General features: G+C 41.8%; 1 protein-coding gene across 1 annotated transcript in view; it reads left to right on the top strand.

Annotated features, from left to right (window-relative positions):
* The first annotated feature begins 5,091 nt into the window (after positions 1 to 5,091).
* The window catches only part of MYLK (myosin light chain kinase), a 221,856-nt gene continuing 202,169 nt past the window's right edge, over positions 5,092 to 24,778 (top strand). The window contains exon 1 of the mRNA XM_075028799.1: positions 5,092 to 5,152. The gene's annotated coding sequence lies outside the window, so the exon portion shown is untranslated. The remainder of the gene's footprint in view (positions 5,153 to 24,778) is intronic.

Below are 24,778 nucleotides of genomic sequence, written 5' to 3'. Positions count from 1 at the left end.
TGAGATTAGAGACTGAAGGTTGTAATAAAAGTAAATTATACTCTGTAGCTAGCTTAGCTGGTCTCTGTACGGAGTAGAAATGGGCACTAACTGCATATGTAACGGGAGCTCTCTAGTTCTTGCCTCTTACTTGAGCAGAACATAAGCATGCTCGGTAGAAATGGTTAATAAGCATGTTTGCTGAATTTTTCCAGCCTCTGATTCATCTCAACCCCCCCCCCGTCAATTTGAATTTAGTTCTGCTGAAGTGAGAGCTTCAGGGCAAAAAGCTGTGTCTTCCCCACATGTGCAGGTACTATCTGTTTCCACTTCATGAAGAAAAGGATAAAGCTAACTGCATGATGCAGAGTGGCAATATTGTCTTTCTGTTGATTGCTTTTATAATTATCCATTCATTTGTAGGGTCAATCTAGCCTCAGTGGGTACTTGTTTCTCAATGCCTTTTTGTATAACAGAGTAACCACCCCCTTTCTCCATCACTTAACTCACATGAAAACCAATAGTACTCTGCTGATGGATTTAATTCAGCAACAGTCAGAAGTAGTTAATGCTTTTAATGCTTTAATATATGAAAGTGGAAGTTCTCTGCCACCACCAGTGGCTTTAGAAAAATGATGGTGCAGAATTTTTGCAGTCCAACCAAATATTTGGTCTGCTAGTCTGAACAGTTTTTTAGTTTGAAACACAAGTTGTACATTTTAGCTGCTATTAAAATCAGTGAAATTGCTTGCTTTTCCTTGTTTATGCCTCTAGCTTATACATTATTCTAACCTCTAAATACAAGAGGATAAAACAGCTGCTGAGTTTCCAAATCTGTAATTTCCCCAACAGCCAAATGCTTACAGTCCTGTTGCCTTTATCCAACAAACGTAAAAGTGTAAAGACTCAGATACCTGTACGTGTTACCAGATACACATAAACTGCCTATGTGGTCTTTTGCTGACACATCTAATTAATTTTTCTTGCTCCTGAGGTAAGTGAACTAATGCTGGCCTAAACGTTATATGTCAATGTTAGTACTACATTGTGTCTGACCTCTCAGCTTCCTCCCTCCTTAAGTACTCAATCTCCATTTGCAGCGAAACTCGCAGGCTTCTCTATTCTTTCTATGTTCATGGTCAGCAAAGACACAAGCAGGATGGGGGATGATAATTTAGTCTGCCTGCAGATGTGGGAAGATATTATAGTGGCTTACTTTTAGAAGATTACCTTTTGATCTCAAGAGGCTTGAAACTGCATTGCTTTTTAAAATGAGTGCTTACATTCTGCAAAAACAGGCACTCACATGCCAGAAAGAGAAAAGAAAGAATTAGCTCTGGGAAATGGATGAATGTGTTCCTTCCCAACAAAGTTACTTCCTAAGCATCTGATTCTACCAGTTTCCCTGCTTAATAAGGGATCGTATCAAGAACAAGCCCTATACTTGAGCAATTTCTGGAGCAGAAGTTTCAGTGAGAAGGGAGCACATATAAAAGTGCAATTGTGTTTAGGCACCTTCTGAACTTTATCCTGAAAGGAGCCTGGAAGATTTTACAGAAAGATTGCAACTGAGAGAATGAAACAGGAAGAAAGTACAAGGCAAAAAGAGAGGTTATCTTTACTCCTTTTATGCAGCTCTGCTCCTTGTACTCCTAATCACCTGATAATCATCTGAACCCTATAGTTCAGCTTCAGTAACTCACTTTTCCAAACACTTCGGCTGGGCAACTTCATCCTTCATTTGTTTCCTGTGCCTTGCCCTACAGAAGCTATATAAGCTCTCTGAGGGTTTTGCTGGTTACAGTCCGTGGCTTGTAAGCTACAAAAATCTAAATGTAGGTCAAGATGAGTTGAAATCTTTTAAACACAGCCAGCCACTGTTTCCTAAACATGTCCCCGGAGCAGCTGCGTGAAGGATGTTTACAATTAAAAAAAACCTCAAGCAGCCAGTTAAGAATGCACAGGATTATTCTAGCCAGCAGCATTCATTAAATGCCATATCTGAACATTCATTATCTTGAGCTTATTCTGATTTAGGATCAGCATCTAAAGAAGTGGTACTATGGACTTCCAGAATCCTAGAGGGCTCTTAGGACAAAGGGCCAACTAGAAGATAAATGGTCCTAGCAAGGACTCTGGGGAGAAACTGTGACTGGACGCAAAGTCTTATGTCATACTGGCTTCTACTAGGACGGGAGATCCCTCACCTCCTCCCCCCCTCCCCTGCTTCTTGATCTGACTTGTGTAACCAAAAAAAAAAAACAGGAAAAAAAAATGAGAGAGAAATATGTGAGCTCTGCTAAGAATGAGTCAATCCCTTGAAACCCAGCAGGGGCACCGTCTGCTCTCCTTATGGAGCTCAGTGGCTTTCATCCCAATTCAAGTGTCTCCTACTCCTCCCTCTCAGCTGAAGGCAGATGTGGGTTCACTGGCAACACTGGGCTGTGTTCTTTGTGAGTGTTTAAGGCCTGAGCAATCATTTTAAATTGAAAGCAGAGACGGTGATGCTATTACAAGATTGTCTAGAGCAGCAATTCCCAAATGGTAAGACATGAGAACATTTACAAGAAAGGAGTTTCATGAAGTCTAGGCTAGAAATGAGCAAAGAAAAGCATAAACATGATGCAGAGCAGCATCTTCTTGGAATGAACACTTAAAAATGTTGAGAAGAAAACTTTTTCCCAGAAGGTGTTGCCAGTGCAGACTTTGGTCAGCTGTGGCATGGAGAAGGTCAAAGCAAGCTCATGCCAGGCTCTGTGTGGTTACCTTAGGGTTTCGTGTTCTTTCTGTGTTCTAATGCCAAATAAACATTTATCTGTAGAACGAAAATGTTGATATTACAAGCATCTTTCTTTTAACAGCTCATGTGCCAGTGGGTGTGTAGCTGTTGGATTCTGTGTGCGCGCACTGTCCTTTGAAATCAGCTATAGACAGAGAGTCATGCACTTCAGCAGAGATTAGGGATGTATGTCCATTTGTTTTGGACTAAGGGGAAACACATCTGTACAGTCCAGAATATGCCACCACCATGCACTGAGAAGGAAAAAGCCTAGGAGTAGCAGCCTGGCTACATGTAAGTAGCATAGTATGTATGTACAGTTGAATGCTAATGCTGTGAAGGGTGTTATCTGGCACCAGATTACCTGTGAGGTAAACTGGCTAATAGCTGTCTTTAAAATTTATTTGTACCAACTCATAAGTGTACTGTACAGATATTCTTAAAATTTCCTTGAAGCTTCATTTTGACTTCACAGAAAAGAAAACCTGAAGAGGGAGTTTCAACAGAGCCAGTGAGAATGGAGGTATTCAGAATCTTTGAAAATAAAGTCACTTTTCTTTAGGACTCCCATTTCAGTGATTCAGGTTTAAGAAAAAAGAAAAAAAAGTCTCTATTTAACTTTTTTCGAAGCTCCAGAGCCTTTGAAACAGGAAAAGCATCTTGTGCTCCTAACAGATAGCCTATCTAAGGGAATTAGGAGTGAGAAAAGTATCACTGCCAGCAGAGAGCTGCTTCTTGAAAAGGCAGCAGCAATTCCAACTAGTTCGCTCAAGTTTGTACCACACCTGGAAGAGAAAGAGTCAAAAGGGATGGCTACAACTTTGCATGGACTTATACTGGTAACTGCTCTCATCCTTTGCAGAGGCTTGTGCTCAGTAAGACAACCCATGTACCAGAAAAAGGCAGCATCTTGCACTGCCTCCTTGTACAGCCTACTTGGGTTGTAAGACACATCGTCCATCAATGGCTTAAAAATTCACCCCAGAATTGAAATGAAAAACATTGAGGTCTCTGCAAATATAAAAGTCCTGATATTGCTGCAGCAAAGTGCAGCTTTGCTGTGCCTTGCTTATCTTGGCCACGTTTTTCTGAGTTGACTGCTGTTGAGCGGAAACAGAGTGAGGGGAGAAAAAGAATTAGAGCCTGGACTGTGGTTTGCTCCATCACCCCTAGAGGTATTTTAGAGCCTGGCGAGGAGGCAAGTTCTCTGCAGCTTGTGCTTTCCCTTTTCTGTAGCAGTTCAGAACCACTTTTTAAGATACCTAGCAGTAATCTGATTGCAGCACAGAAGAATGAAAGATGACAGAAAGGAAAGGCTTTATCCATAGAACCTGGGCTTTTGGTGTGTCTATCCCCACATGTATTTATGATCTGGCTATAAACCTATTTCAGATAAAAAGTCAGTTGTTTGGGTTTTTTTTAAACGTGTAAATAAAAGCTTTTAAAAGTACTAGAGTAAAAAGGCTTTAGGTTTGCAATGTACCTGGATTTCCCCACCACTCCCCTTCAGGATCTCTAGTTCCACATTATAAAACAGCAGTTCTAATGTCTCAGTATTGAAGAGGATTCAGTTTGTCCCCATCTCTCATTTGCTCTTTCTTCTACACTACTTTAGCACTTAACACAATTAACTGTAAATGGTTTATTAAAGTAAATCCCCTGCTCCAGATTTGGATGTCCCTAGGCAGATGTGCCAGTACACTAGCCCTAGCCAGGCTCTGGGGGTGGGGTGGGGGGGAGGCAGAGGGCAGCCCTGAGTCCCCCAGGTGCCTGAGAGAGTGCCCCGTTGCTGGGATCGGGGTAGTGGGCAGCAGGGCTGCAGCTCCGGACAGACCCCTGCCCTCTCCATACATACTCATACGCATACCCCTGTAAACACACCCCTTAGGCATCCTATCCAAGTCCCATACAGACCCTCGCATACATCCTCTGTGCGCTTCCCCTACATGCAAGCTCGCCCCAGAAAACATATATACATCCCATGCATATTTCACGCACGTCCCATGCAAGCCCATAAACGCACCCCTCTAAGCTTCCCCATACGCGCACTGCCTACACCCCCCATATGCACCTCATACAGCCCCCGCAAGCCTATACGCTCTCCTGTACGCATCTCATAGAGCACCCATATGGCCCCCTATACGCTCCTCATACACTCCCCCATACGGGACCCCACACCTAGTCGCCCCACCTGTGCGAGCCGCACTCAACAGGGGCGGGGCGGGGTGGGCTGGGGTGTGCCCGGGGTGGGGCGACCCCTCCCCACCGCCGCTCGCAGCGGCGGCCCCGGGGCTCCCCCCAGCCCCGCGGCCGCTGCCTAATAAGGCTCCGAGGCGGCCGCCAGCCCGCGCTGGCGGGGCAGGGAAGGAGTTAAAGGGAGCCGCGCCGACCGCAGTGAGTATCGCCGCCGGGCACCGCTTCCCCCCGCGGGCTCCGCGCTTCCCCCGCTCCCCGAGTGCGCCGGGCAGGCGGCTGCGAGCCGAGCCGAGCGGCAGGTGGGCTGGGGCCGGGGCCGGGCTGGGGGAGCTCGGCGGCGGGGCGGCTCCGGCAGCGCTCCCCGGAGCGGCGGGGCTCTCCATGCCGGCTGCGCTCCGGGTCGCGGAGGGAAGCCCGGGGGCGGGCACGGGTAGGGGGGTACCGGGGCATCCTCCGGAGGGGGAGGTGGAGTAGGCGGAGGAGGAGGAGGAGGGAGACCTGCCTCTGCGGAGGGACGAGGTAGCCGCGCTGCAGTGGGGCAGCCCAGCGGTGCGGGCTGCGGGCACATGCCGGGTTTGGAGCACCGGAGCCGCGGGTTCCCTGCGGGTGTCTCGACCCAGCTCCCATCCCTGCCCCTGGAAGAGCGTCAGCTGGGCTCCTGCAGGGAGAGGTGCTCACCGACGGCTGCCCTCCCAGGGTGCGTTAATCCGAGAGCAGGCAAACCTGGTAGTAAGTACTTGTCATCTTTTATGTGTGATTTGTTGTAGTTTTATTGTTCTCTGTTGGCAGGTAGCAAAGGATTGCTAAGAACAAGCATTTATAGGCTAGGCTGTAATGATCGTCTCTTTGGCTCTCCCTTGGACTTCTGAGCCTTTCAAATGTAAGGGTGCATGTGTGGAGGCACATGCAGAAATGTTCCTTCACTGCACATCTACATCTTTCATGTTTCAGACAAATGTATGTGGTTTTTTTCTTTTCTTTTTTTAGCTTCTGCTGTTCTCAGAGTAATTTGTACCATGTTGCACAACACACTTAGGGTCTCAGAGAAGGATAAATCCTGGTGACACCGTTTAAACGTACTGCATAAGGATGGGGGAAGATGAATGCTTAAAATCATTAACTGTGGTGGGGCAGGAGGAGGTGAAATCACTTCTCTGCATGCTGCCTTCATGCTATAGAGCAATATGCTTTTTGGGATTCTTTGCCATTTAATCCTCTTTCCTGTATGTGCACATCTGGACTCTGGCCTGGCACGGCTCCCTGCACTCAGGCTGGAAGGGAGTGGCATGGCAGACTAGCAGGGGCTGGAGACCAGGGATGAAAAGACAGAATCCTTTCCTTCTCCTACAGCTTAAAAATACTTTTCAGCCCCAGCCTTGTCTTCTGCAGAGTAAATCCATAGGAATACTTCTCCCAGAGCCAGGTAGTAGACTCAAAAGTGTTTTGAAGCCTAGATTATGCTCTCTACAAAGGGAATGGCTGAGAGGATGAGTGCAAATACCTGGTTCCACATACCCTACTTCTGAGGGTTTCCAAGCATTGAACCCTGTGGAGGGTGAGCATGGAGTTACATGACATGTGGAAGGTGTCTTCCCCACTGAGACCCTCCAGAATTATGCCACCTCTTAGTGGAGTGCTGGAAATACCATTTCTGTCAGTGAAGCTGTAAGGGAAGGAGTAATTCCTCTCACATTTTCAATCCCAAACAGAATAACTATCTCCCTCCCCCTACTTCCTGCACACGTCTTTATTTTTTTTCTAATGACTTGCATTATTATTTGCCAAATATGGTATGTGTCTTCCTGTGCAACTTTATATTTGCTGAAATGTTCCTGGAACTAGCTCTAAGAGTGCATTTTAGGAGCCTTCTGTTTTTAAACCAGAATTATATTTACTAATAACTGTCAAATGGCATGAATAGTTAATTTTCATCTGGCATGTATCCACAGCATTTTGTTTCCTCAGATGATACTATCCTTCTGCAGCTAGTCGCTTTGCGCACTGTAGTTTGTAACGTAGTGCTCAATGTAACACATTTTCATAATATATCGATGTGACGCTTGTCCTTAGCACTTTGCATCCTAATCCTACAGGACAAGTGTTTTAACTCCAGCAGTAACTGGAGTGACTTTGTTAGTCATAGTAGGAGAATGTTTCTCACGAGGGGACCAGCCACTAGAAGGACAGGCAACATGTCCTGTGCTAGTTGTGGTATTTAACCTTTTAAGAGAGACACGAGCAGAAAGAAAATGCCTGGTTTAATACACATCACAGCTAGGATTTTATATAAATGTGGGAGGCTTACACTAGTTAATATCACTGACCCAGTTTTTATTGGTCTTGTAGGGAAATCTTAAAAAGTCTGCTGCAAAGGAAGTTAGAAATCTGATACTTTGCTGTTGCAAGCATCTCTCCATAGCTTCAGTTGCCTTGCTACATGGTGCAAAGGAGGATGAAGGAAATAAAGTGAAGTTCTGTTAGTTTGCCTGTATAAAGTTGAAAGGGAATTTATAAAGTCTGAAATAAGCAGTGATTACATATTGTCATTGGCTTAAGTTAAATGTAAGAGGCACATGATTTTTCACCAGTTTTTGGTCTGTTTTCTGTTCTCCCTGTCTCCTTCTTTAAGATCATTAGGACTTCCTCTGGGCGATGATCCTATTTTTACAGTCAATCAAAATCCATACCAATATCCTTATGCAGGCCAAATATGCTGTATTAGAAAGACTATAAACCAACAGCTACAAATTACTTTCAGAGCCCTCCTAAAACAAAATGCAGATGTAAATAGAGTTCAGAACTGCTCCAAATGCTGTGCGTTAAAGTTGTGGATGTCTAAATCAGGAAAGTGTGCTCAGAAGCTCTGAGAGCCATGTAGGGAGATGGCTGACGTTTCTGGTTAGACTCTGGAGAACTGGGAGCCACAGTCTGTGGTTGTTGGACTCTTCAGGCCTGAGCATGGGCTGGAAGGGATCCTGGACTGTTTCATCCTTTTTTTGCAGAAAGACTCATCTCCTTTCCTTCATAAGCTTGTCAAGTTCATACTAAAACATGCTGCAGTTGTTTGCTTTTGCTATGTTTAGAGCTGTACTCAATAGTCTTTCCAAACTTTATTCCACAGGTATGAGTTAGGAGGTAACAAAGGTAATTTTCTTTTTTCCCCTTGGCTGGTTAATACCCTCGTCTCTCTTTGATGCTAAATTATTCACTTTTAACCTCCCATTGGAAAGTAGGATGTCCTTTCCCTCATTTCTCTAGAAACACGTTGCTACACCTGTTGCAATAGACTTAACTTTTTCTGAGCCTGAATGACAACAGTGGCATCCACTGTTCCAGACAGGATCTTAGCAAGCCTTGTACACCTGCCTTCATCCACTTCACTGATGGAAATGCTTCCATGATGTACATTAGGATTACATATGCTGCTTGGATTTCAGCACTGCATGCAGAGAAGATATGATTAATCTGTAGTGCTGAAAAGGATTCACTAGTGAAGCCAGATGATCCAGGTAGGATGGACTCTGGAGGGGTTTTGTGTGTGTGTGTATTCGTTTTTTTTTAATTTATCACAGCTTTAAATGTTATCTATGTTGTCTGTGATTACAGTGTGGGTTTTGCTAAAATCTAGGTCTTTCCCGAGCAACTGTAAAGGGTCTGTTGAATGTGCTACAACAAGGTCTGTCTCTAATGATGTCTTCATTAAGCCTCTCTACAAACAGATGAGTATACTAATTGCCAGACTAACATCATTTGGCTCTGTGAACAAGCTACTGAATGTTAACTTATGAATGGAAACTTAAAAGGATCATTTGCAACCTGCTACATGAAAGAAATACCAAAATGAAATGAAAATACATTTGTACTTCTGTTGTTGCTGTTGCTATTAAAGCTGATATAGAATTCCAGTTTAATTTTCCTGGGAATCTTGACTAATTTCATAAACTTTTTTTTGCCTCTGAAGTTTCAGCAGCTGCTCCCTATATGAAAGCTAGAAATAACTTGTTCTCCTTCAGTAGGAATGAAAGAAGAATTGAGCTCTATAGAAATGAGGAGATTAGAGCTCCATGAGGCATATACCCATTTAATGCTGCTGGAAACCAAACCTGCTCAAATAATCTTAACTCTCACTTCTGGTGAGCAGAAATTCTAGGGAAAAAAAAAATTCCCTTAGTGACTTATTAACAAAGGCTTTTCAGGTTTACTGGGATTTATCATGTGAGCCTAATCTACCTTTTGTTCATCCAGTTGGCAGGCTTTAAGATTTAAAGGGGTCTGCAGAAACTCCTCCTCCAAACTCCTTATTTAATTAAAGAGGCTTGGTGCATTATTTACCTTTGAGTCTTCCATTTATGTGGGAACAATGAGTTGGGGTTAACATATTGTAAAATATTTGTGAATGCTGCATTATAAGCAGAGAGAGGGGAAAGAAACAGGAACTCTGGCCATGCCTTCAAATTTACACTGACCTGTGTGGGTTCACTCAGAATGTCTGGAAGTGAGGCCACTCCTACATAAATACTGAAGTATAATTACAGGTGTGTAACTCTACAACAAATTTCTTTGCCTCTGTAGGTGATTAAAGAGCCTGGATGTGAGTCAGTCTTCACTTGCTTCTATGAGAGCTCTCCAGAGTCATCAGATGTGCAGATCAGGCCTCGCACGTACCAGTATTTCATATATTTTGCTTTGGTAGTTCAGCAAACACAGACTGGTAGCTGTAGCTCTCTCTTTGGTTCCCCCAGTTTCTTCTCCTCCCCCACTCCATTCATTGCTGTAGCTGTGAGCATCAAGTTGCAGATAAAATGACTTCTGAGAGAGCAATGGGATGCAGCTCTTGCCAAAGGCAATTAAGTGCTTAGGATTACAGTGTGCTTTACAAAGTGTGTTCTTGCTGAATCCCTTTCCTCTTCTGCTTGCTGGCACAAAGCAGTTTCTTGGCACTTACCTTTGTTATAACAAGTCTGAGCATTGCTAAACTTCACTACAGTATGTCAGCTCTCTAAATAAGTCTAGCAAGCTGCAGTGTCTTATGTTTTGAGGACAGTCTTGCTGGTGATTCCTGAGTAAGAGTCAGCTTGACCTCATCACCCCTGCTGTAATTGGATTAAATTCACTCACTTGCTAAAATCATGGCCAGCTGATGGGATATTAATTATTCAGACTGAAGTGTTGTTTTGTATGCACAGGATTCTTGGTGTCAGAGGCATTTTTGGGGCTTGTCATGCAGCTGATGTGCCATAGGATACAGAATTATAACTGAGGGACGTTTTTAGTTATTTTCTTCGTCAAGAAAGGATTAAACCAGACCATACATTCTGTTTGAAAGTAGGAGATATAACCTGTGGGAGATGTAAAAGATGCCTTAGTTGCCAGTCATGGGCATCACGTGCTGTTTCTTCTTGTGAAATATGATAAATTGCAAAGAGTCCACAGGTAGTCTGAAGCGGCAAACCTCCTGGCTGAGGAAAGCGAGTGATGGCATGTGCTGTTTTACACACACACTGCAGGTTTTTTTCTAATTGTTGCACAGCATGTTAAGAGCATTGCTCTGAGCTGCCTTTTTACTGCTGCTTCTGTTATTCTTCAGCTGTCTTGTAATCTGGGGTGTTTGCAGAGTGATGGGATGATACCTGAACAGAAAGATGTGCCCAAAACGATACTGGAACTGTGTAGTGAAGGATAAACTGACTGCCAAGCCTGTAGTTTCATCCCAAACCCTTTTATATCCTGTCTAAACGAGTGTAATCAGCTTTCAGTGAGAAATGCTGCTAAGTAGCAAAAATCACTATTCTGATTGTTAACATCAGCAAAATATTAAAGGATGAGTGGGTAATGGGGAGACCAAGGACTGAGTTGCAAATACTCTTACAAAGAGGATCAGGATTTGGGTGGCTGGAGAGAGACACAGTGGTACTTGGACTGGCATAGACACTCTGAGATGTTCCAAATAATGAGAGGATTCCTGTTTTGTGAGTTAGCTGTTCTTATCTGCCTGGAAGCATTGCAGGTTTCCTGTTTGCTTCTAAGGCCTGTAAGAGTTGTGTTTTGCAGGCAGCATGACTCAAAGGACCTACAGCTACCAGCTCTTAGTTCTGATCTGGACATTGTTGCATTTGATTTCAAGGTGATGCTGTTTTCTTAAGTGCTATAAACTGATTAATACTCATGGTGCAAAACAATAGATAAACAAGGTGAGACTCGGATGTGAGATTTTCTGTATCTACTCAGTGATAGTCACAATTTCATTTACTGTGTAAACATGCAGTGCAAATAATAAGGATACCTGCTTTAGTACCCCATTACAAAATGTACATAGTTGTGCAATCATACTTTCTGCAGTGTTAACTCTTACGAATTTACTTGTCTCAACAGAATAAATATATCATTCCATTAATTCCTTATAATGATGCAAGCGGTTTGTTAAATACTGAAGTAAAGGCTCTTATCATTCACATCTTATGTCAAGTATTTGGAATGAGTGTAATTTTAAAAAAATAAAAAGAAATCGCTGACCATCTCTCCTGAACAAGGAAGTATTAACAGTCTGACTGGGTAAAGAAAAAGTGTGAGGGCATGTTCTGTAAGAAGCACTCACAAAGTCTAGGTCAGGGAACCACTGTCTGTATGGTCTTACACTGTTGATTAGATCAAAAGGAAAGTCACAAAACAGAAGCAATAAGCAGGCCGTGTTTAAAATACACAGGAAAAAGAAATTTGTCAAAAATGGCCTGCTTTACTCAGGTTATTTACCTTGGATCTTTTATGATCATAAGCTTTCCTTTCCTTTGGTGGAAGAAGGGGAAGGTATTAAGTCAATGCTTCATGTCTGAAAGAGTTACTTGCTCTCCACATCACTAGTTCAAGTCTAGCCTAGTTTTGGAGGCAAGAAACCTTTTCTGTTTTGTGCAGCGTAAGTTTACTCCAGTGCTGTTGTGGGTTAGATGGGTGGGATCTGCCTGTATGCATGCTGCCCTGTTTGAATGCTGACATTCTGGCTGTGGTGGCCTCGGGGGCTGTATCTCAGGCAGAGCCTGTGAGACCATCACAGAGGGAGCCCTGGCTTTGAAATGTAACAGCTGGTGTATGGGTGTCTCACCCCCAACATCAGAGCAGTGCAATTCCTCTGACCTCAACAGAGTTGCAGCATTCATGGTTTTCAGTAATGTGGGAGCAAAACTGGGCCTATATTCTTTTAACTGGTCTATTTAGCAGCTCTTTTCCATATGCAGTCTCCATGCCAGTGATGGGAGCTTCCTGGAACTGACAGGAGACACAAAAGACCTTCTTCTCTAAATCACTGGACCTTAAGAATATTGAAAGGATGTTACAACAAGCCTCATAATACACCATTGTCAGGCTCTCTCTGAAGATGCCTGCAGTGGTATCATACCTCTAAGCTTTCCAGAGGGGGTGTGGTGACCCCACATGGAAAAAAATAGAAGAGTAATGGTTTGGGTGGCTGTGAGGAATTTTATGGTACTACTTCCCCTGGCTGTAATTTGAAACCAGCTGGAGGTATTTAGTGCTGACTGAACTCCTATCAGTAAGAGGCAAGTAAATATCTGAGCATGTATCATGCAGATTTTTTTTAAGAAGTCCTGGCTTGTGTGTCTGCATGGCTGGGTGCATCTTTCTCACGGATAGGGGAGTGGCGAAAGAAGGTTTGTTTCATTTTCTTCTTCATTTCCCTTTCTTCTTCCTCTTATTTTCCTGTCGCTCCACAGTACAGTGGTTTTTCATATTGCTGTGAAAGTGTCCGTGCCTGTGAGTGAAGTGAACACATTTGAATGGAAGAGGCTGCTGGTTTTTGAAGTCTGAACTTCAGCATTCCCAGGGGAGCGACAGAGTTTGCATTCTGCACTTCCTTCAGCCCCGCTCAGGGATGTGCCTTAACGGCGTGTAGTACTCTTGCAGGAGAGGTTGTGGCAAGATACCTCTGTGGTGTTGGTGAAACAGGCTTGAGTCAGAGAATTCTTTTTTTTATTATTATTATTGTTATTTTCTTGGCAGTCAATACAAAATTCTGATCACTGATTCAGATACTGAGGAACAAGACCACCACAAACAATTATGAAGTTGCTTACATAAATATTTATTCAGCCCTTTCCCTCCAGTCCCTGCTGGCTGCACACTCACTCCAGGTTACAGAACTGCAGCAGCACTGAGGCAGGCTGTCCCTCGGGGGTGTCCCTGCCCCCTTTGCCATGGACGACCCCACAGAGTGTCTCCAGCCCTCCGCGGCCGCCATTTTCTTTCCCTAACCCCTTGTATCCAGGCGCTTCTCTGGCTGACGGAGATTTTGGGGTGATGGCCAGGCTCTGGCGTGTGGTGGTTTTCCCCGCCGGGGCCCCCTCAGTGCCGGAGCCGGCGGGAACCGGCCGGGACCGGCTCGGGGCGGCTCATGGCCTCCTCACAGGCCGCCCCACTGTCCAACCTGTCACTCACACCAGTTACAATGTCGTTATGTGAGAGATGTGAATAAAGGCGTGGTGGTGGGATGGCGGTGAGTATCCGTAAGGGAATCCCCTCACACTGAGGGGCAGGTGAGGAGGCAGGAGCTGTGCCGTGTCCTGCAGACATGGCTGGCCTGAATGCCTACCAGGTAGGCTCAAAAGCACTCGCGCCATTTTGCCTCAGCCCTGACCTGTGGGACCAAAGCTTTATTAGAATTGATGGGGAATTTTGTTCAAGTTACCTGCTTAAGTCAGCCTGAACATGGATAGGTACTGGGCTACTTACTGATCAATTAAGCACGTCTCATGCAGAGTAAATGTCAGTGTGGCTGTTTTATACCGGTCGTCTTCAAATGCTTCTAAACTTAGTCAGCAGAAGTATTGCTCCTTCATTTTATGTGAAATTGTGCCATTATCTAGTTCATCTCGGATGACTAATAAAGTATTTAGTTCTCATTCAATCTATTTAGCTCTTATCTGATATGAAACTCGAAGTTATATTCCTTCTCCAAGGTATTTCCAAGCTATAGCTGTGGTTGTTGATGTATGGGGACCGAATTGGTAGTCCTGGTTAGCTTGAACAGAAGTGGGGGCTCAGTTCCTGACAGGACCACAGTGATATCCAGAAAATGAGGTTGCAAAAGTTAATGACTTGCATAGCATCTCAACAGCAAGGACAGAAAGTCAGAGATGTTCAAATTGTTTTTCAGGAAAAATAGTGTGGACCTTACTCTTTTTTCCACATGCGTGATCTTGACCTTAGACTTTATGTAGCATGCTCTAACTGCAAACTCTTTACTACTTTATCCTTTTTGCTTTTTCTGAGATGGTAAAAGTAAACATGAATGTGTAAAAACATTTTAGTATTTGATGTTATATTTGGGGAGGGGGGGTATTGTACTTTGCTTGACAGCTAAGGTAACTTGCTTTGAACTTGCTGTAACTGTTCATCAGTGCATGAGCACTGTGCAGGATTCTGTATGTGACAGGTACCCATATATTACATTAGCAACGTATCATTATTGATATTGGTGTAGGGAACTGTAGTAACATAGCCTACTTCTCACCAAATTAAGGAGGAGAAAAACGCATAGTGTTTCATGTCTGTTCATGCCTGTTATGTATTCTGTGGTGAATGGAATTCACTATATATAGCTTTCCAGTACTAGTTCCTTTCTAGCTGGTTTTATTACAAGCATAAGGTTTTGAGACAGACTGTGTCAAGAGCAGGCGTAAGAGTTAACTTTGTCAAACCTTGTTAATTTTTGATCTGTGTAGCATAGAATTTTTCTCCCCAAGAACCAAACAAAAATATTTTCTTTTAAAAGTGTGACAGCTACAAGATAATAAAGTAAATTGAACCTCAAACCAAAGATTTTATTTTCTTGAAGACACACTTGCTGTAATTGCACTTCTTGTGAGGTATTTTTTTTTCCTGTCCAAGCTTATATTTCACTTCCAAGACAGGAAATACAGCTTTGCTGATTACATTTTTTTTTTGAGATATAAATAAATTACTGTCTTCAAAGCTGGTGTTCATTTAAAAAATGCTTCTGAAATGAAACTTTGTGATGAATTAAAAATTAAATTAAAATGTTGGTTTACCTGGGTTGGTAAAATAATTACTTATGGATTTCTGTACTGTGTGTACAGATGTAAAAGGTGCTTTCAGGGTGAAGGGTGTTAAAAGAAAAGCTCTGGCACCTATAACTCATCTAATTTGTTTTATTTTCTATTCCTTGCTGTTCATATCTGTCCCTGTCCCACTCCCACAAGTGCTATGATAGGTAATGAATATGTTTGCTTTCTATCAGCTTGCTCCTCTGCTGGGGTTAGAGTACAGATAAAAATAACAAAATTAATCCAGAAGCTGCACAGGAGGAAGAATACTAGCCATGTATATATTTTATTTTATTGCATTGCTTATGGATGGTTGTCATTAGATACTAAGAGACAGTGTTCAGTATGTTGGCAGAAAGCAGGTTTCTAAAATAATATTCCTGTATTAAACCATGCAATGAATTCTAGTCTGGTTGTCACAGTGGCAGGAGGTACTTTTCTAAACCAATGAATCTTGGTCATTGCTTATCCTCAGGGAGTGGTGTGATATGTGGGGATGCTGAGTCTACCTAAAAAATGAATAATATTAAAACTGCCTCAGCGTTCCAGTTATCCCAGCATTGTGTCTGACAAGCTGACAGAAGATTCTTCAACAACCATTTTTTTGAGATCCACTTCTCTCCCTACCTCTCCAGTTTTCACAGGTCTTGTGTTAAGAATATTAGAGGATACGTACCCATTTAGTCCTCTGAGTGTCCATTTATGGACCTGTTGTCCAAGAGTTTGTTTAATCCTTTCTTGAACCCATGGACATCCTTTGCCTTCACAGCCTCATGTGACAGCAACTTCCAGAAGCTTGTAATTTTCTATTTAAATGGGTTTATTGCTAGTTTCAGTGAGTACCGTCTTGTTCTAGTGTTGTAGGATTTGGCAAATAACAATTCTGCATTCAGCAGCTCATGGTTTGGTTTTTTTTGTTATACCTGGTCATATCCACCCTCAGCTGCCTTCTCTCCAAACTGAATAGTCCTGGCCTTTTTAGTCTCTCCATGTAAAGTATCTGCTCCATTTCCATTTGGTTGCCCTTTTCTGCACCCCTCTAATGTTACCATGTCCTTCTAGGTATGTGGAGAGCAGATCACCATACTCAAGTTGTGGGAGTGCTCAGGCTGTGTGAAGTGGCAGAAATGCCCTGTCTTGCTCTCTTTCTGATGATGCCCTGTACTTTGCTGGCTTTTTTGACTGCTGCTGAACACTGAGCCAATGACTTTAGAGAACTATCAAGGATGGCTCCAGCTTCTGGGTAGGAGTGGTTAGAGCTGGTATTGCCTTGACGAATTGCTTGAAATTTATCTACACTAAAGCCTACTTGCCAACTTTTTTCCCAATCAGATAGTTTTGTCATTGATGAACATGCTGAGTAACACCAGTCCCAACACTGATCCCAGGGATTGCACTGCTGATTCCTCTCCACCTTAAAAAGTGTCTGTTAAGCTCTATCCTTTGCTTTTTTTATTCTTTCTAATGTGGTCACCCTTACTGTGAATGAAGTTGGACTTGCTAGAGTGTGGTTCCCAGGCTCTCCTACACAGACCTTCCTGTAGCTGGGAGTTACACAGGCAGCATCTGCAAGTCCTCCAGTACGGAGGCTCTCTGTAAGGCTGGCTTACACACCTTGGTTAGTGGTTCTTCAAATTCATATTTGAGTTTCTTCAGAACTTGTGTGAACATTATTCTGTCCTGGTGACTTATTAACATCTAACTTCCTTGTTTGGTCTAGTATTTCCTGAATTTACTTCAGATCAATCTGGTTCCTCTGCCAGGTTCGCAACAAGGAGTGCAATGGGTGTGGAAATCTCCCCAAAGACTTCATCAGTCAAGACTGATGTAAAGAATTCACTGAGCTTCTCTGCTACAGCTTTATCATCCTCATCTGCCCCTTTTACACCTTTGTCATCTAGCAGTTTGACCCCTTTCCTAGCTGGCTTCCTGTTGTATTTAAAGAGCTCTTTACTAGCACCATGATCTTTGTTTGCAGGCACTTCATGGATTGCCTTTTAGCCCTCTTAATTTCCTACTTACATTTGACTTGCCATGTTTTACAGGCTTCCCCTTACTTAAGCAATCTATTTTCTAAGAGCTGGCCTATGTCCTGCAATACTCGCCTAACTCTCCCTGAGGCTTCTTGCTTTTTGAACTGCTTTTTAGTGTCCTCTTTCTTACTTGTCACATCCTTATACAATTCACTTCTTAAAATTGAATATCTGTACACTGGGTTTGTTTGGTGACCCTTAGTGTCAGTGGCATTCTTTGTGTTACCTAACAGGTAGCCTTTATAGCTTTCTCTGTTTTGGGTTGTACCCTGTACTTAAAAGTCTGTTTTCCACTGGAGAACTGTATGTGGATCTAGAATAACGACTGATACTATATCGTCCCTTTCTTTTCCTTTTGGGCAAATACTGGGTATTTCTGAATGGCCTCATATGTTGTTGATATATGGCAGCTGTTAGTATTGCAATGCTCTGTGGAAGTAATCTATTAAAATTAAGAGGCGTAAGCTGGGCATGAAGCTGTTCTGGATACTAATGAAGCTACATATATTACCTTTTGCATACACACAGTATATGTAGTGATGATTAAAACTTTGCACTTACACATAGTCTAGCCCAGGATTTCCTAAAATTCAAAATCCCTGCACTTAAAACATCCGGGAAGAAGATAGCCTTGCTTTTCCAGCTTTGCAGACATGGAAAAAACATGGAGAATACTCTGTGGTTATATGAGAGGTCTCTGTGGACATGTATACAAGAGCTGAAGTATGTTTATATTAATTTTTGTGCAGTTACTGGAAGATTGTTCTTCTTCCATAAAGCATGTGCATGCATTTGAAAGAGCAGTACGGAAGTTTATTCTCTACAGATGCACTTTGAAGGGCTGCTTTTACAGATGCAATCCTGCATTGAAACAAGATATGCAAGCAAGTTATTGTTGATTAATATTGCTTAACTAGTCAAAGCTAATATTAACAAATAACATCTAGGTGGCTGAATAAACCTAGCACTGTGTTATCTTTGGACTGTATCAGTGAAGTCACATATATTCTTTTTACTAGGAGCACACAACTGGAGTGTTTGGTTTGTTTTTTGGTTTTGCTGGTTTTTTTTTTTCTGGGCCATATCCAGTCCTCTGCTATAGCAGTCACCTTGCATTCTGTAAATAGAAACACCTAAATTTGCAGAGCTTGTCTGTTTGAGCCTTTACTTAACCTGCAAGTGCTGGACTAGTCTTGCTTTAAATGTAGCTATGTGTCTGTGCTTTGCTGTTGAAGGTCTTGGATACAAGCCTACTACATGCCTGCCTGGACCAGAAAGCTGTTGGAAATGTACATGCCGTTTCTGTGTGGTGACTTTGCCGATGAGTTGCAGGAGTTCCCCATCGTATGAGAAGCTAAATAATGAAGTAGAGTTGTATACTTTAAAAGTTACTGCAAAAAAAAGAAAGTGAAATTTTCCAGAGCAATTTCTTCACCAAAGCTGACTGGAGTAACATCTGTGGTGAAAACCTGTACCTCATCACTTCATTGTAGTATGTGCAAGTGAAATGATGTTAAGTGAAAGAGTTGCCTGTCATAAAGAGGAACTGGACTTCACAATACAGAAGACTTTTTACATTCCTGTATCCGACTAATCCATTCTCTTGAGTGATATCTTATCAAATGAAACTTCAGTGGCTGTCAGGATCTTTTGTGATCATTGGCTTCTATGGAGGTGTTTAGCTGTGGAATTTTTCTCAGTGCCAGGTTTCAGAAGGATTTTGCTTGTTATCTAGATATCATTTTCTACTTTACAGTTAGACTGGTATGTTTATGTAGCTACTTCAGCCAGACTTCACTTGTCTGATACTTAGGTATTGATAATTTCAACAGCGTATTAATTTACATTTTTCTAACTGTAAAATCCATTCATTAATATGAATTATTTGCAGGATTTCTACTAGAATGTTTTTCAAATGTGTCATGGTTTAATCCCAGCCAGCAATTAAGCACCACACAGCCGCTTGCTCAATCCCCCGCAATTTGAATGGGGGAGAGAATCAGAAGGGTAAAAAGAGAGAACTTGTGGGCTGAGATAAAGACAGTTTAATAGGTAAAGCAAAAGCCATGCACGCAAGCAAAGCAAAACAAGGAATTCATTCACCACTTCCCATGGGCAGGCAGGTGTTCAGCCATCTCTAGGAAAGCAGGGCTCCATCATGCCTAATGGTTACTCAGGAAGACAATCACCATCACTCCGAACATCCTCCCCTTCCTTCTTCTTCCCCCAGCTTTATATGCTGAGCATGACATCATATGGTCTGGAATATCCCTTGGGTCATTTGGGGTCAGCTATCCCAGCAGTGTCCCCTCCCAGCTTCTTGTGCACCCCCAGCATACTTGCTGGTGGGGTGGAGTGAGAAGCAGAAAAGGTTTTGACTCTGTGTAAACACTGCTCAGCAGTAACAAAAGCATCTCTATTATCAAAACTGCTCTCAGCACAAATTCAAACCATAGTCCCATACCAGCTACTATGAAGAAAATTAACTCTACCCCAGCCAAAACCAGCACAAAATGGTATGGTCAAACATATAGTTCTTACTACTTTCATCACTAGGTTTCAAAACACTTTACAAAGAAGTATCAGAGGGAAAGGAGTTTGAAAGGACTTCTTTAAGGCCTGAAAAAAGGTAAGCAAGGTGAATCTTCTGATGCTATGCCTGAATGCAAAGTTTTCTTATTCTAACTAAAATCAGTTAGGAATTCACTGAATAAAACTTGTGAGTGAAAATACTTGCGTTACCTATAATATAGGCTTAATCTAGATTTAGCTTAATGTACTGGAAAAGAAAATGCAAACAGAAAAGTAACTTATAAATGCAAGTGTACCCATGAGAATGTTTAGGTATTATCAAGGATTTAAGTTCATACTTTTAAACTGCATGCTTCATATAGAATTTCTAGAGCTCATCGGACAATTATTTTTGGGTGAATTTTTTAGCCCAATTCTCTGTGAGTCTCTAATGTAAGATTTTGCCCTGTACTTGCATTAACATTAGTTCTCTTAGTTCAACTGGGTTAATTAGCTCAAAATTATGTAATTAATTTAGTGGCAAGCCAAAATATTAATTTTTTCCACAATGAGAGACTCAATGTAAAAACCGTTTGCAGAGGTTAACTCTGACTTATTATCCACAGCTATTCCACCCCATCTGCAGACCAAGAAGATTTTTAGATGCTTATAAGCTGCAAATGAAGCTATTACTAGCTACCTTTGGAAGCTTGTAACCTGAAAAATAAATGAGATTAAAAATCATGCTTTAAACTTATTACATACACTTCCTATACCTTGCCCCTTCCAGATGACAAAGTTATTCACTCTCTTCCATCTTCAAATGAGAGAATGTGAACATGCTTTATAAGAGAATTGCTCTGCAAAGTTTCCAGGCTTACAGGAGACAGACTTCTGGAAATTAAAAAATGAACTTACTAGAAAAATAAAAACTTTGAATTGTTTGGCAAATACTGAATCTCAACTTGTGAATACAGAACCTGAGCTTAGGTTCAGTGTCAGGACTTGATGCTGTTATGTTGAAGACTTCCGGTTAACTTAAATTCAGAACAAGGGTTGACTGTTCCCTTTTGTATTACGGAGTTACATAGTACAACAATTAACTTTGAGTCGAGTTATGCCAGCTGCTGTGTAAACACTGAGGAAGACCTTGTCACTGCCCTCAAAGAGTTTTGTCCAAGATAATGAACAGCTGCTTACTTTGAGTGCAGTGATTTTTTTTAATGGAGAGCTGTACTGAGCTGATAAAACTGAATAGTTGTGATTTGTTTCTTTAATTAAGGGAGATTTGCTGTGCTTCTGCTTTTATTCCCTGTTTTTCAGAAGTAGATGTCTTTCCATTGGTCTTATGTTTTAACAACACAAATTACTATATCTCCTAGAAAACCACCTGTTTTTTCATTTGAGAAAGAAAGATAGAAGACCAAAATTGCATACAACACTTTTTTTCATTTTTCTGATTTGTTACCTTCTCTTATGCTTTAGAAAAAAAGGAACTTAAATTTAGATTTCTGCAGCTTCAGCTTCCAGCTCCTGGGTTTTGGTATGTCTTTCTCCGAGATAACTTTAGCATCTAGTACTGCTAGTCCCCCTGTGAAAGTACTTCTGCCCTGTGTGATAAGAAACCTTGTAACCATCTTAAACTGTACATTTTTTGGCTACAATAAACATATATATGTATATATTTATATTTTTAACTATATTTTTCCCAATTACCAAATCATTGTCATGCCCCATTTAACTCTCTCCAGACTTTTTCAATACTCTTTTAAGAGTTTATATGATAACTCTACCATCAAGGCAGAAGTCTGTGACTTTTCCTGGCTCATTGCGAGAGGACTTGCATTTGCTTCAGTGAGGCAGTAGACATTTTCCATTACGTGTGTGTGCGTCAAACTGAGAGGGCTTGCTTGCACTTCTAAGGTCTCTGAAATGGTAGATTTAAACCCAAACACTGGGGGGAAAAATGCTAATGCTGTATGTTTTTTGAAGTAAAAAAGGAAAAAAACAAAGGAGAGGAAGAACTAACTACGCCCTGGGGACTGTCCTTGACTGTGCCTTATTACCACAGCTTTATCCTTTTCAGTTCTTAAAGATGCTGTCAGTTATTGAACTCTGATGACCGGATTAATGCATTGGAGGGATGCCTATAGATTGTGGTATTGATATTGTTTCCAGATGTTTTCCTGGCAGGCAGATTGGCAACAAGATGTTGTCTTTGTGGTGATGAGGGGGAATAGTGTGGACTTTTCTTTCTTTTTTTTTATTTTCTTTTTTCTTTTTTTTATGGAGCTTGTCTCAGCAAATAAATACCAGTCATTGGGTCAGTTGCTCTGAAAAACAGTAGCCTTGTGGTAAGCTGAATTCTGTAGATTTATTGGAGTCTATAGAGTAATACAGTAAACGGATATGATATCTATATTGCTTGCAGAGACTTAAAAGCCCTATAATACCTGCTCCTCCTTCAGTCAGCAGGGAGCTGTCTTTTGAAGATGCATGTATCCTGTGCATGTGGAATCTATGGGATAATCCCAGACATGTTTCTTGGGCAAATACTGGATTTCACAGGACTTAATTCAGAGACTTGAATTCAGTCAATGCAGGAGGCAGCAGCTGTTAGAAACTCTTGAGACACCACTGTTTAGGAATTGTCTTCCTGTATTTTGTGCTTCACCCAGGCAGCACTGATCAATCTCTATATAAGTGTGAAAGGGTTAAACTGAATTGCTGACAGTATCCAATGGGTCAGAATAAATGACTGAACTGTCCCTTTGTGACAACATTGTAGTGTCCTATCCACTTTTCTGTGCTGCCAAGAAATAGCTTCTTTTTAGTAACAGTTTTGTTTGCACAATGGCTACATGTACAGCTGGTTCAATTTAACCCATGAGATTGAAATGGTTTGTGAAGTGGCTTCTCATTTTTATTGTTAAAGCAGAGATTAACCTCTAATCTCGTTTTCCTTAGAAGGGGATTTCTTCCATATATCAATACATAAAGTGAAGACTTGTTGGGCAGAAGAATCAACTGGAAGACAGGAGTGTCACAATGCAGTTCTTCCTTTGGATCTGAGTTCTTTCACTCCTAGAAAAATGTTTCATTTTTCTGAAGGGAAGGGAGCAGGACTCAGTGAGAAGTCCATATCCTAATAAACTGAAAATTAGCTTACTTTCTTGGTGGAATTTGCAAGCTGTGCTGTTTCACCATCCCTAACTCATTTTAAAACCAGTTCAACTGTGTCTAGATGAGCTGTTCTCTGTGCAAACAGTAGTGTACATACATTTTGTGTATCATAACTTACAAGGAATGAGATGGAAGATTCCCTGAATTTTTTTCTTTCACCTTCATTGCATTACTGTTTCATACAACATCCACATAAATGCATGATTCTACCTATGGAAGTGCTAGAGCACAATTCTCTTCCTTTCTTATCTGTTGATCTCCCTTAATGTCAGAAGAGCTAGAGATGGAAAGAGATGATGTGTTTTGCTGACCTCAGGACCCCACATGCCCCCAGTGGCTTGCAGAAAGTGCTTTATTGGAAGGTGGATGCTGTAGCTCTGAACACTTATTGCACATGTTTTAACATATAACCTAGGGAGACCATTGTACTGTTGCACTTTTAGCACTAGGAGAGAGGGAGATAATAAACTGCTGTATGAGTAAAAGCCTTGGCCAGAGTTTCAAACTTTAATAACAGTTTTTGTTGTGAGGAAGCTCTGAAATTGCAGTGGTTCTGAGCCAGGCCATGCTATAAATCTGAGATGTTAGAGACAACTTGTTAGTAATGTTGTCTGAGATTTCTTACAGAAAATGTGGTTCTTATTGCAATATGCCTCCTCATTCCAAGAGGACTGGCAGCTGGTTCTACTACTGCTTGTGCCAACAAGGCTGTAACTCTGTTTTTCTCTTAATCATCAAATTAATTTTCTTCTAGACCATGATATAGAGGCTTCCACTTAGACTCAAGTTTAATGGTGGGTTTAAACTTGCTGCAGCCTCTAGGTTGGTAGTGTGCAGTGTAGTAGGGAAAGGCTCATGGTTTTGGCAAAGCTCCAGTTATTTACTTCACTTAAATTCAATTTGTGACCTGTCCTTCATTAGCTTCACCATTGAGTCCTACCTGCTTCTGTCTCAGCCAGGCCAGTAAAAATGCCATAGGAATTTGTAATGATGCATACAAGACACAACAGGAGAAAGCAAGCTCCTTCTGCCCTAGTTCTAAAGCAACTAAATCCCTAATACATGATTTGTGTCTTTTGTGTATCTGGCCAAATGTTCCCATGCAGTAATTAATGGCAACTGTCTGGTGAGCAATCTCTAGTGGAAGGATCACTAAAGCTTTCTGTGAGACAGCTTTCGAGGAAAACCAGTGTTCCAAATTAATTTCACCACTTCGGTTGTCTTCTGAGGACCCACAGCAGCCTGAAGAATACAGAAGCAACCGAAGTCTTACTCTAGTTTGGATTACAAAATCTAATTAACATGGAGAGAAAATACATATCAATGTCATTGGCTAGTGTTTTCCATAGGAGAAGAAAGTACTCCAAAATGGGTTCATTGCTATAGATGTTTGAGAAGGGCAGGGAGCATCTTGGCTTAGTCTGCCTAAACCAAGGAACTCTGAAATAGAGATTTATGTTCCCCACTTAATTCTTAAAGTTGTGGGCAGGGAGGCAGAAAGGGAAGTGTATTCAGTGGTATGAGGCTAAAGGCAAATTGCCCAGATCTGCCCTCAGAAATGTAAGCACAACTTGCAGTAATTTCAGAGGGAACTGCATGAGATGATGAAAGTGTAACGTGGTACACAGAAGTATCCAACACCAGTGCTATCCTTGCAGGGGATGAGACCCAATGGTCCAGGGGGGCCTCTCCAGCCTTATTTACAATAGCTGTGCTATACAGCCTCTTTCATACTCTGATCTTCAAGTGGAATCAGACTTCTTTCTTTAGTTAGTGGGAAGCTGATCCTCTGCCATATTGGAACCATTCTTCTGATTTCTAACCTAAATCTATTCACTGTTCATTTTGCACCCATGATTATGTCTCTGGTTATCCCAATCCCCTGTTACTCAGAATTGTTTTATTTAAGTATTTTTCTGTTAGATTTTGTTTGTTTGATACCTGTTAACACTATGCTATCAAGAGTGGGGCTAAAACCCAGCAGAGGGATGTTTAGAGTGAGAAACAAAATGAACCAGTAGGGT

This window comes from Buteo buteo, chromosome 5 (assembly GCF_964188355.1).
Source record: "Buteo buteo chromosome 5, bButBut1.hap1.1, whole genome shotgun sequence".
In the NCBI taxonomy this organism is placed as follows: domain Eukaryota; kingdom Metazoa; phylum Chordata; class Aves; order Accipitriformes; family Accipitridae; genus Buteo; species Buteo buteo.
The sequence above is the reverse complement of the archived record's forward strand: the minus strand, read 5'-3'. Positions and strand labels throughout refer to the sequence as shown.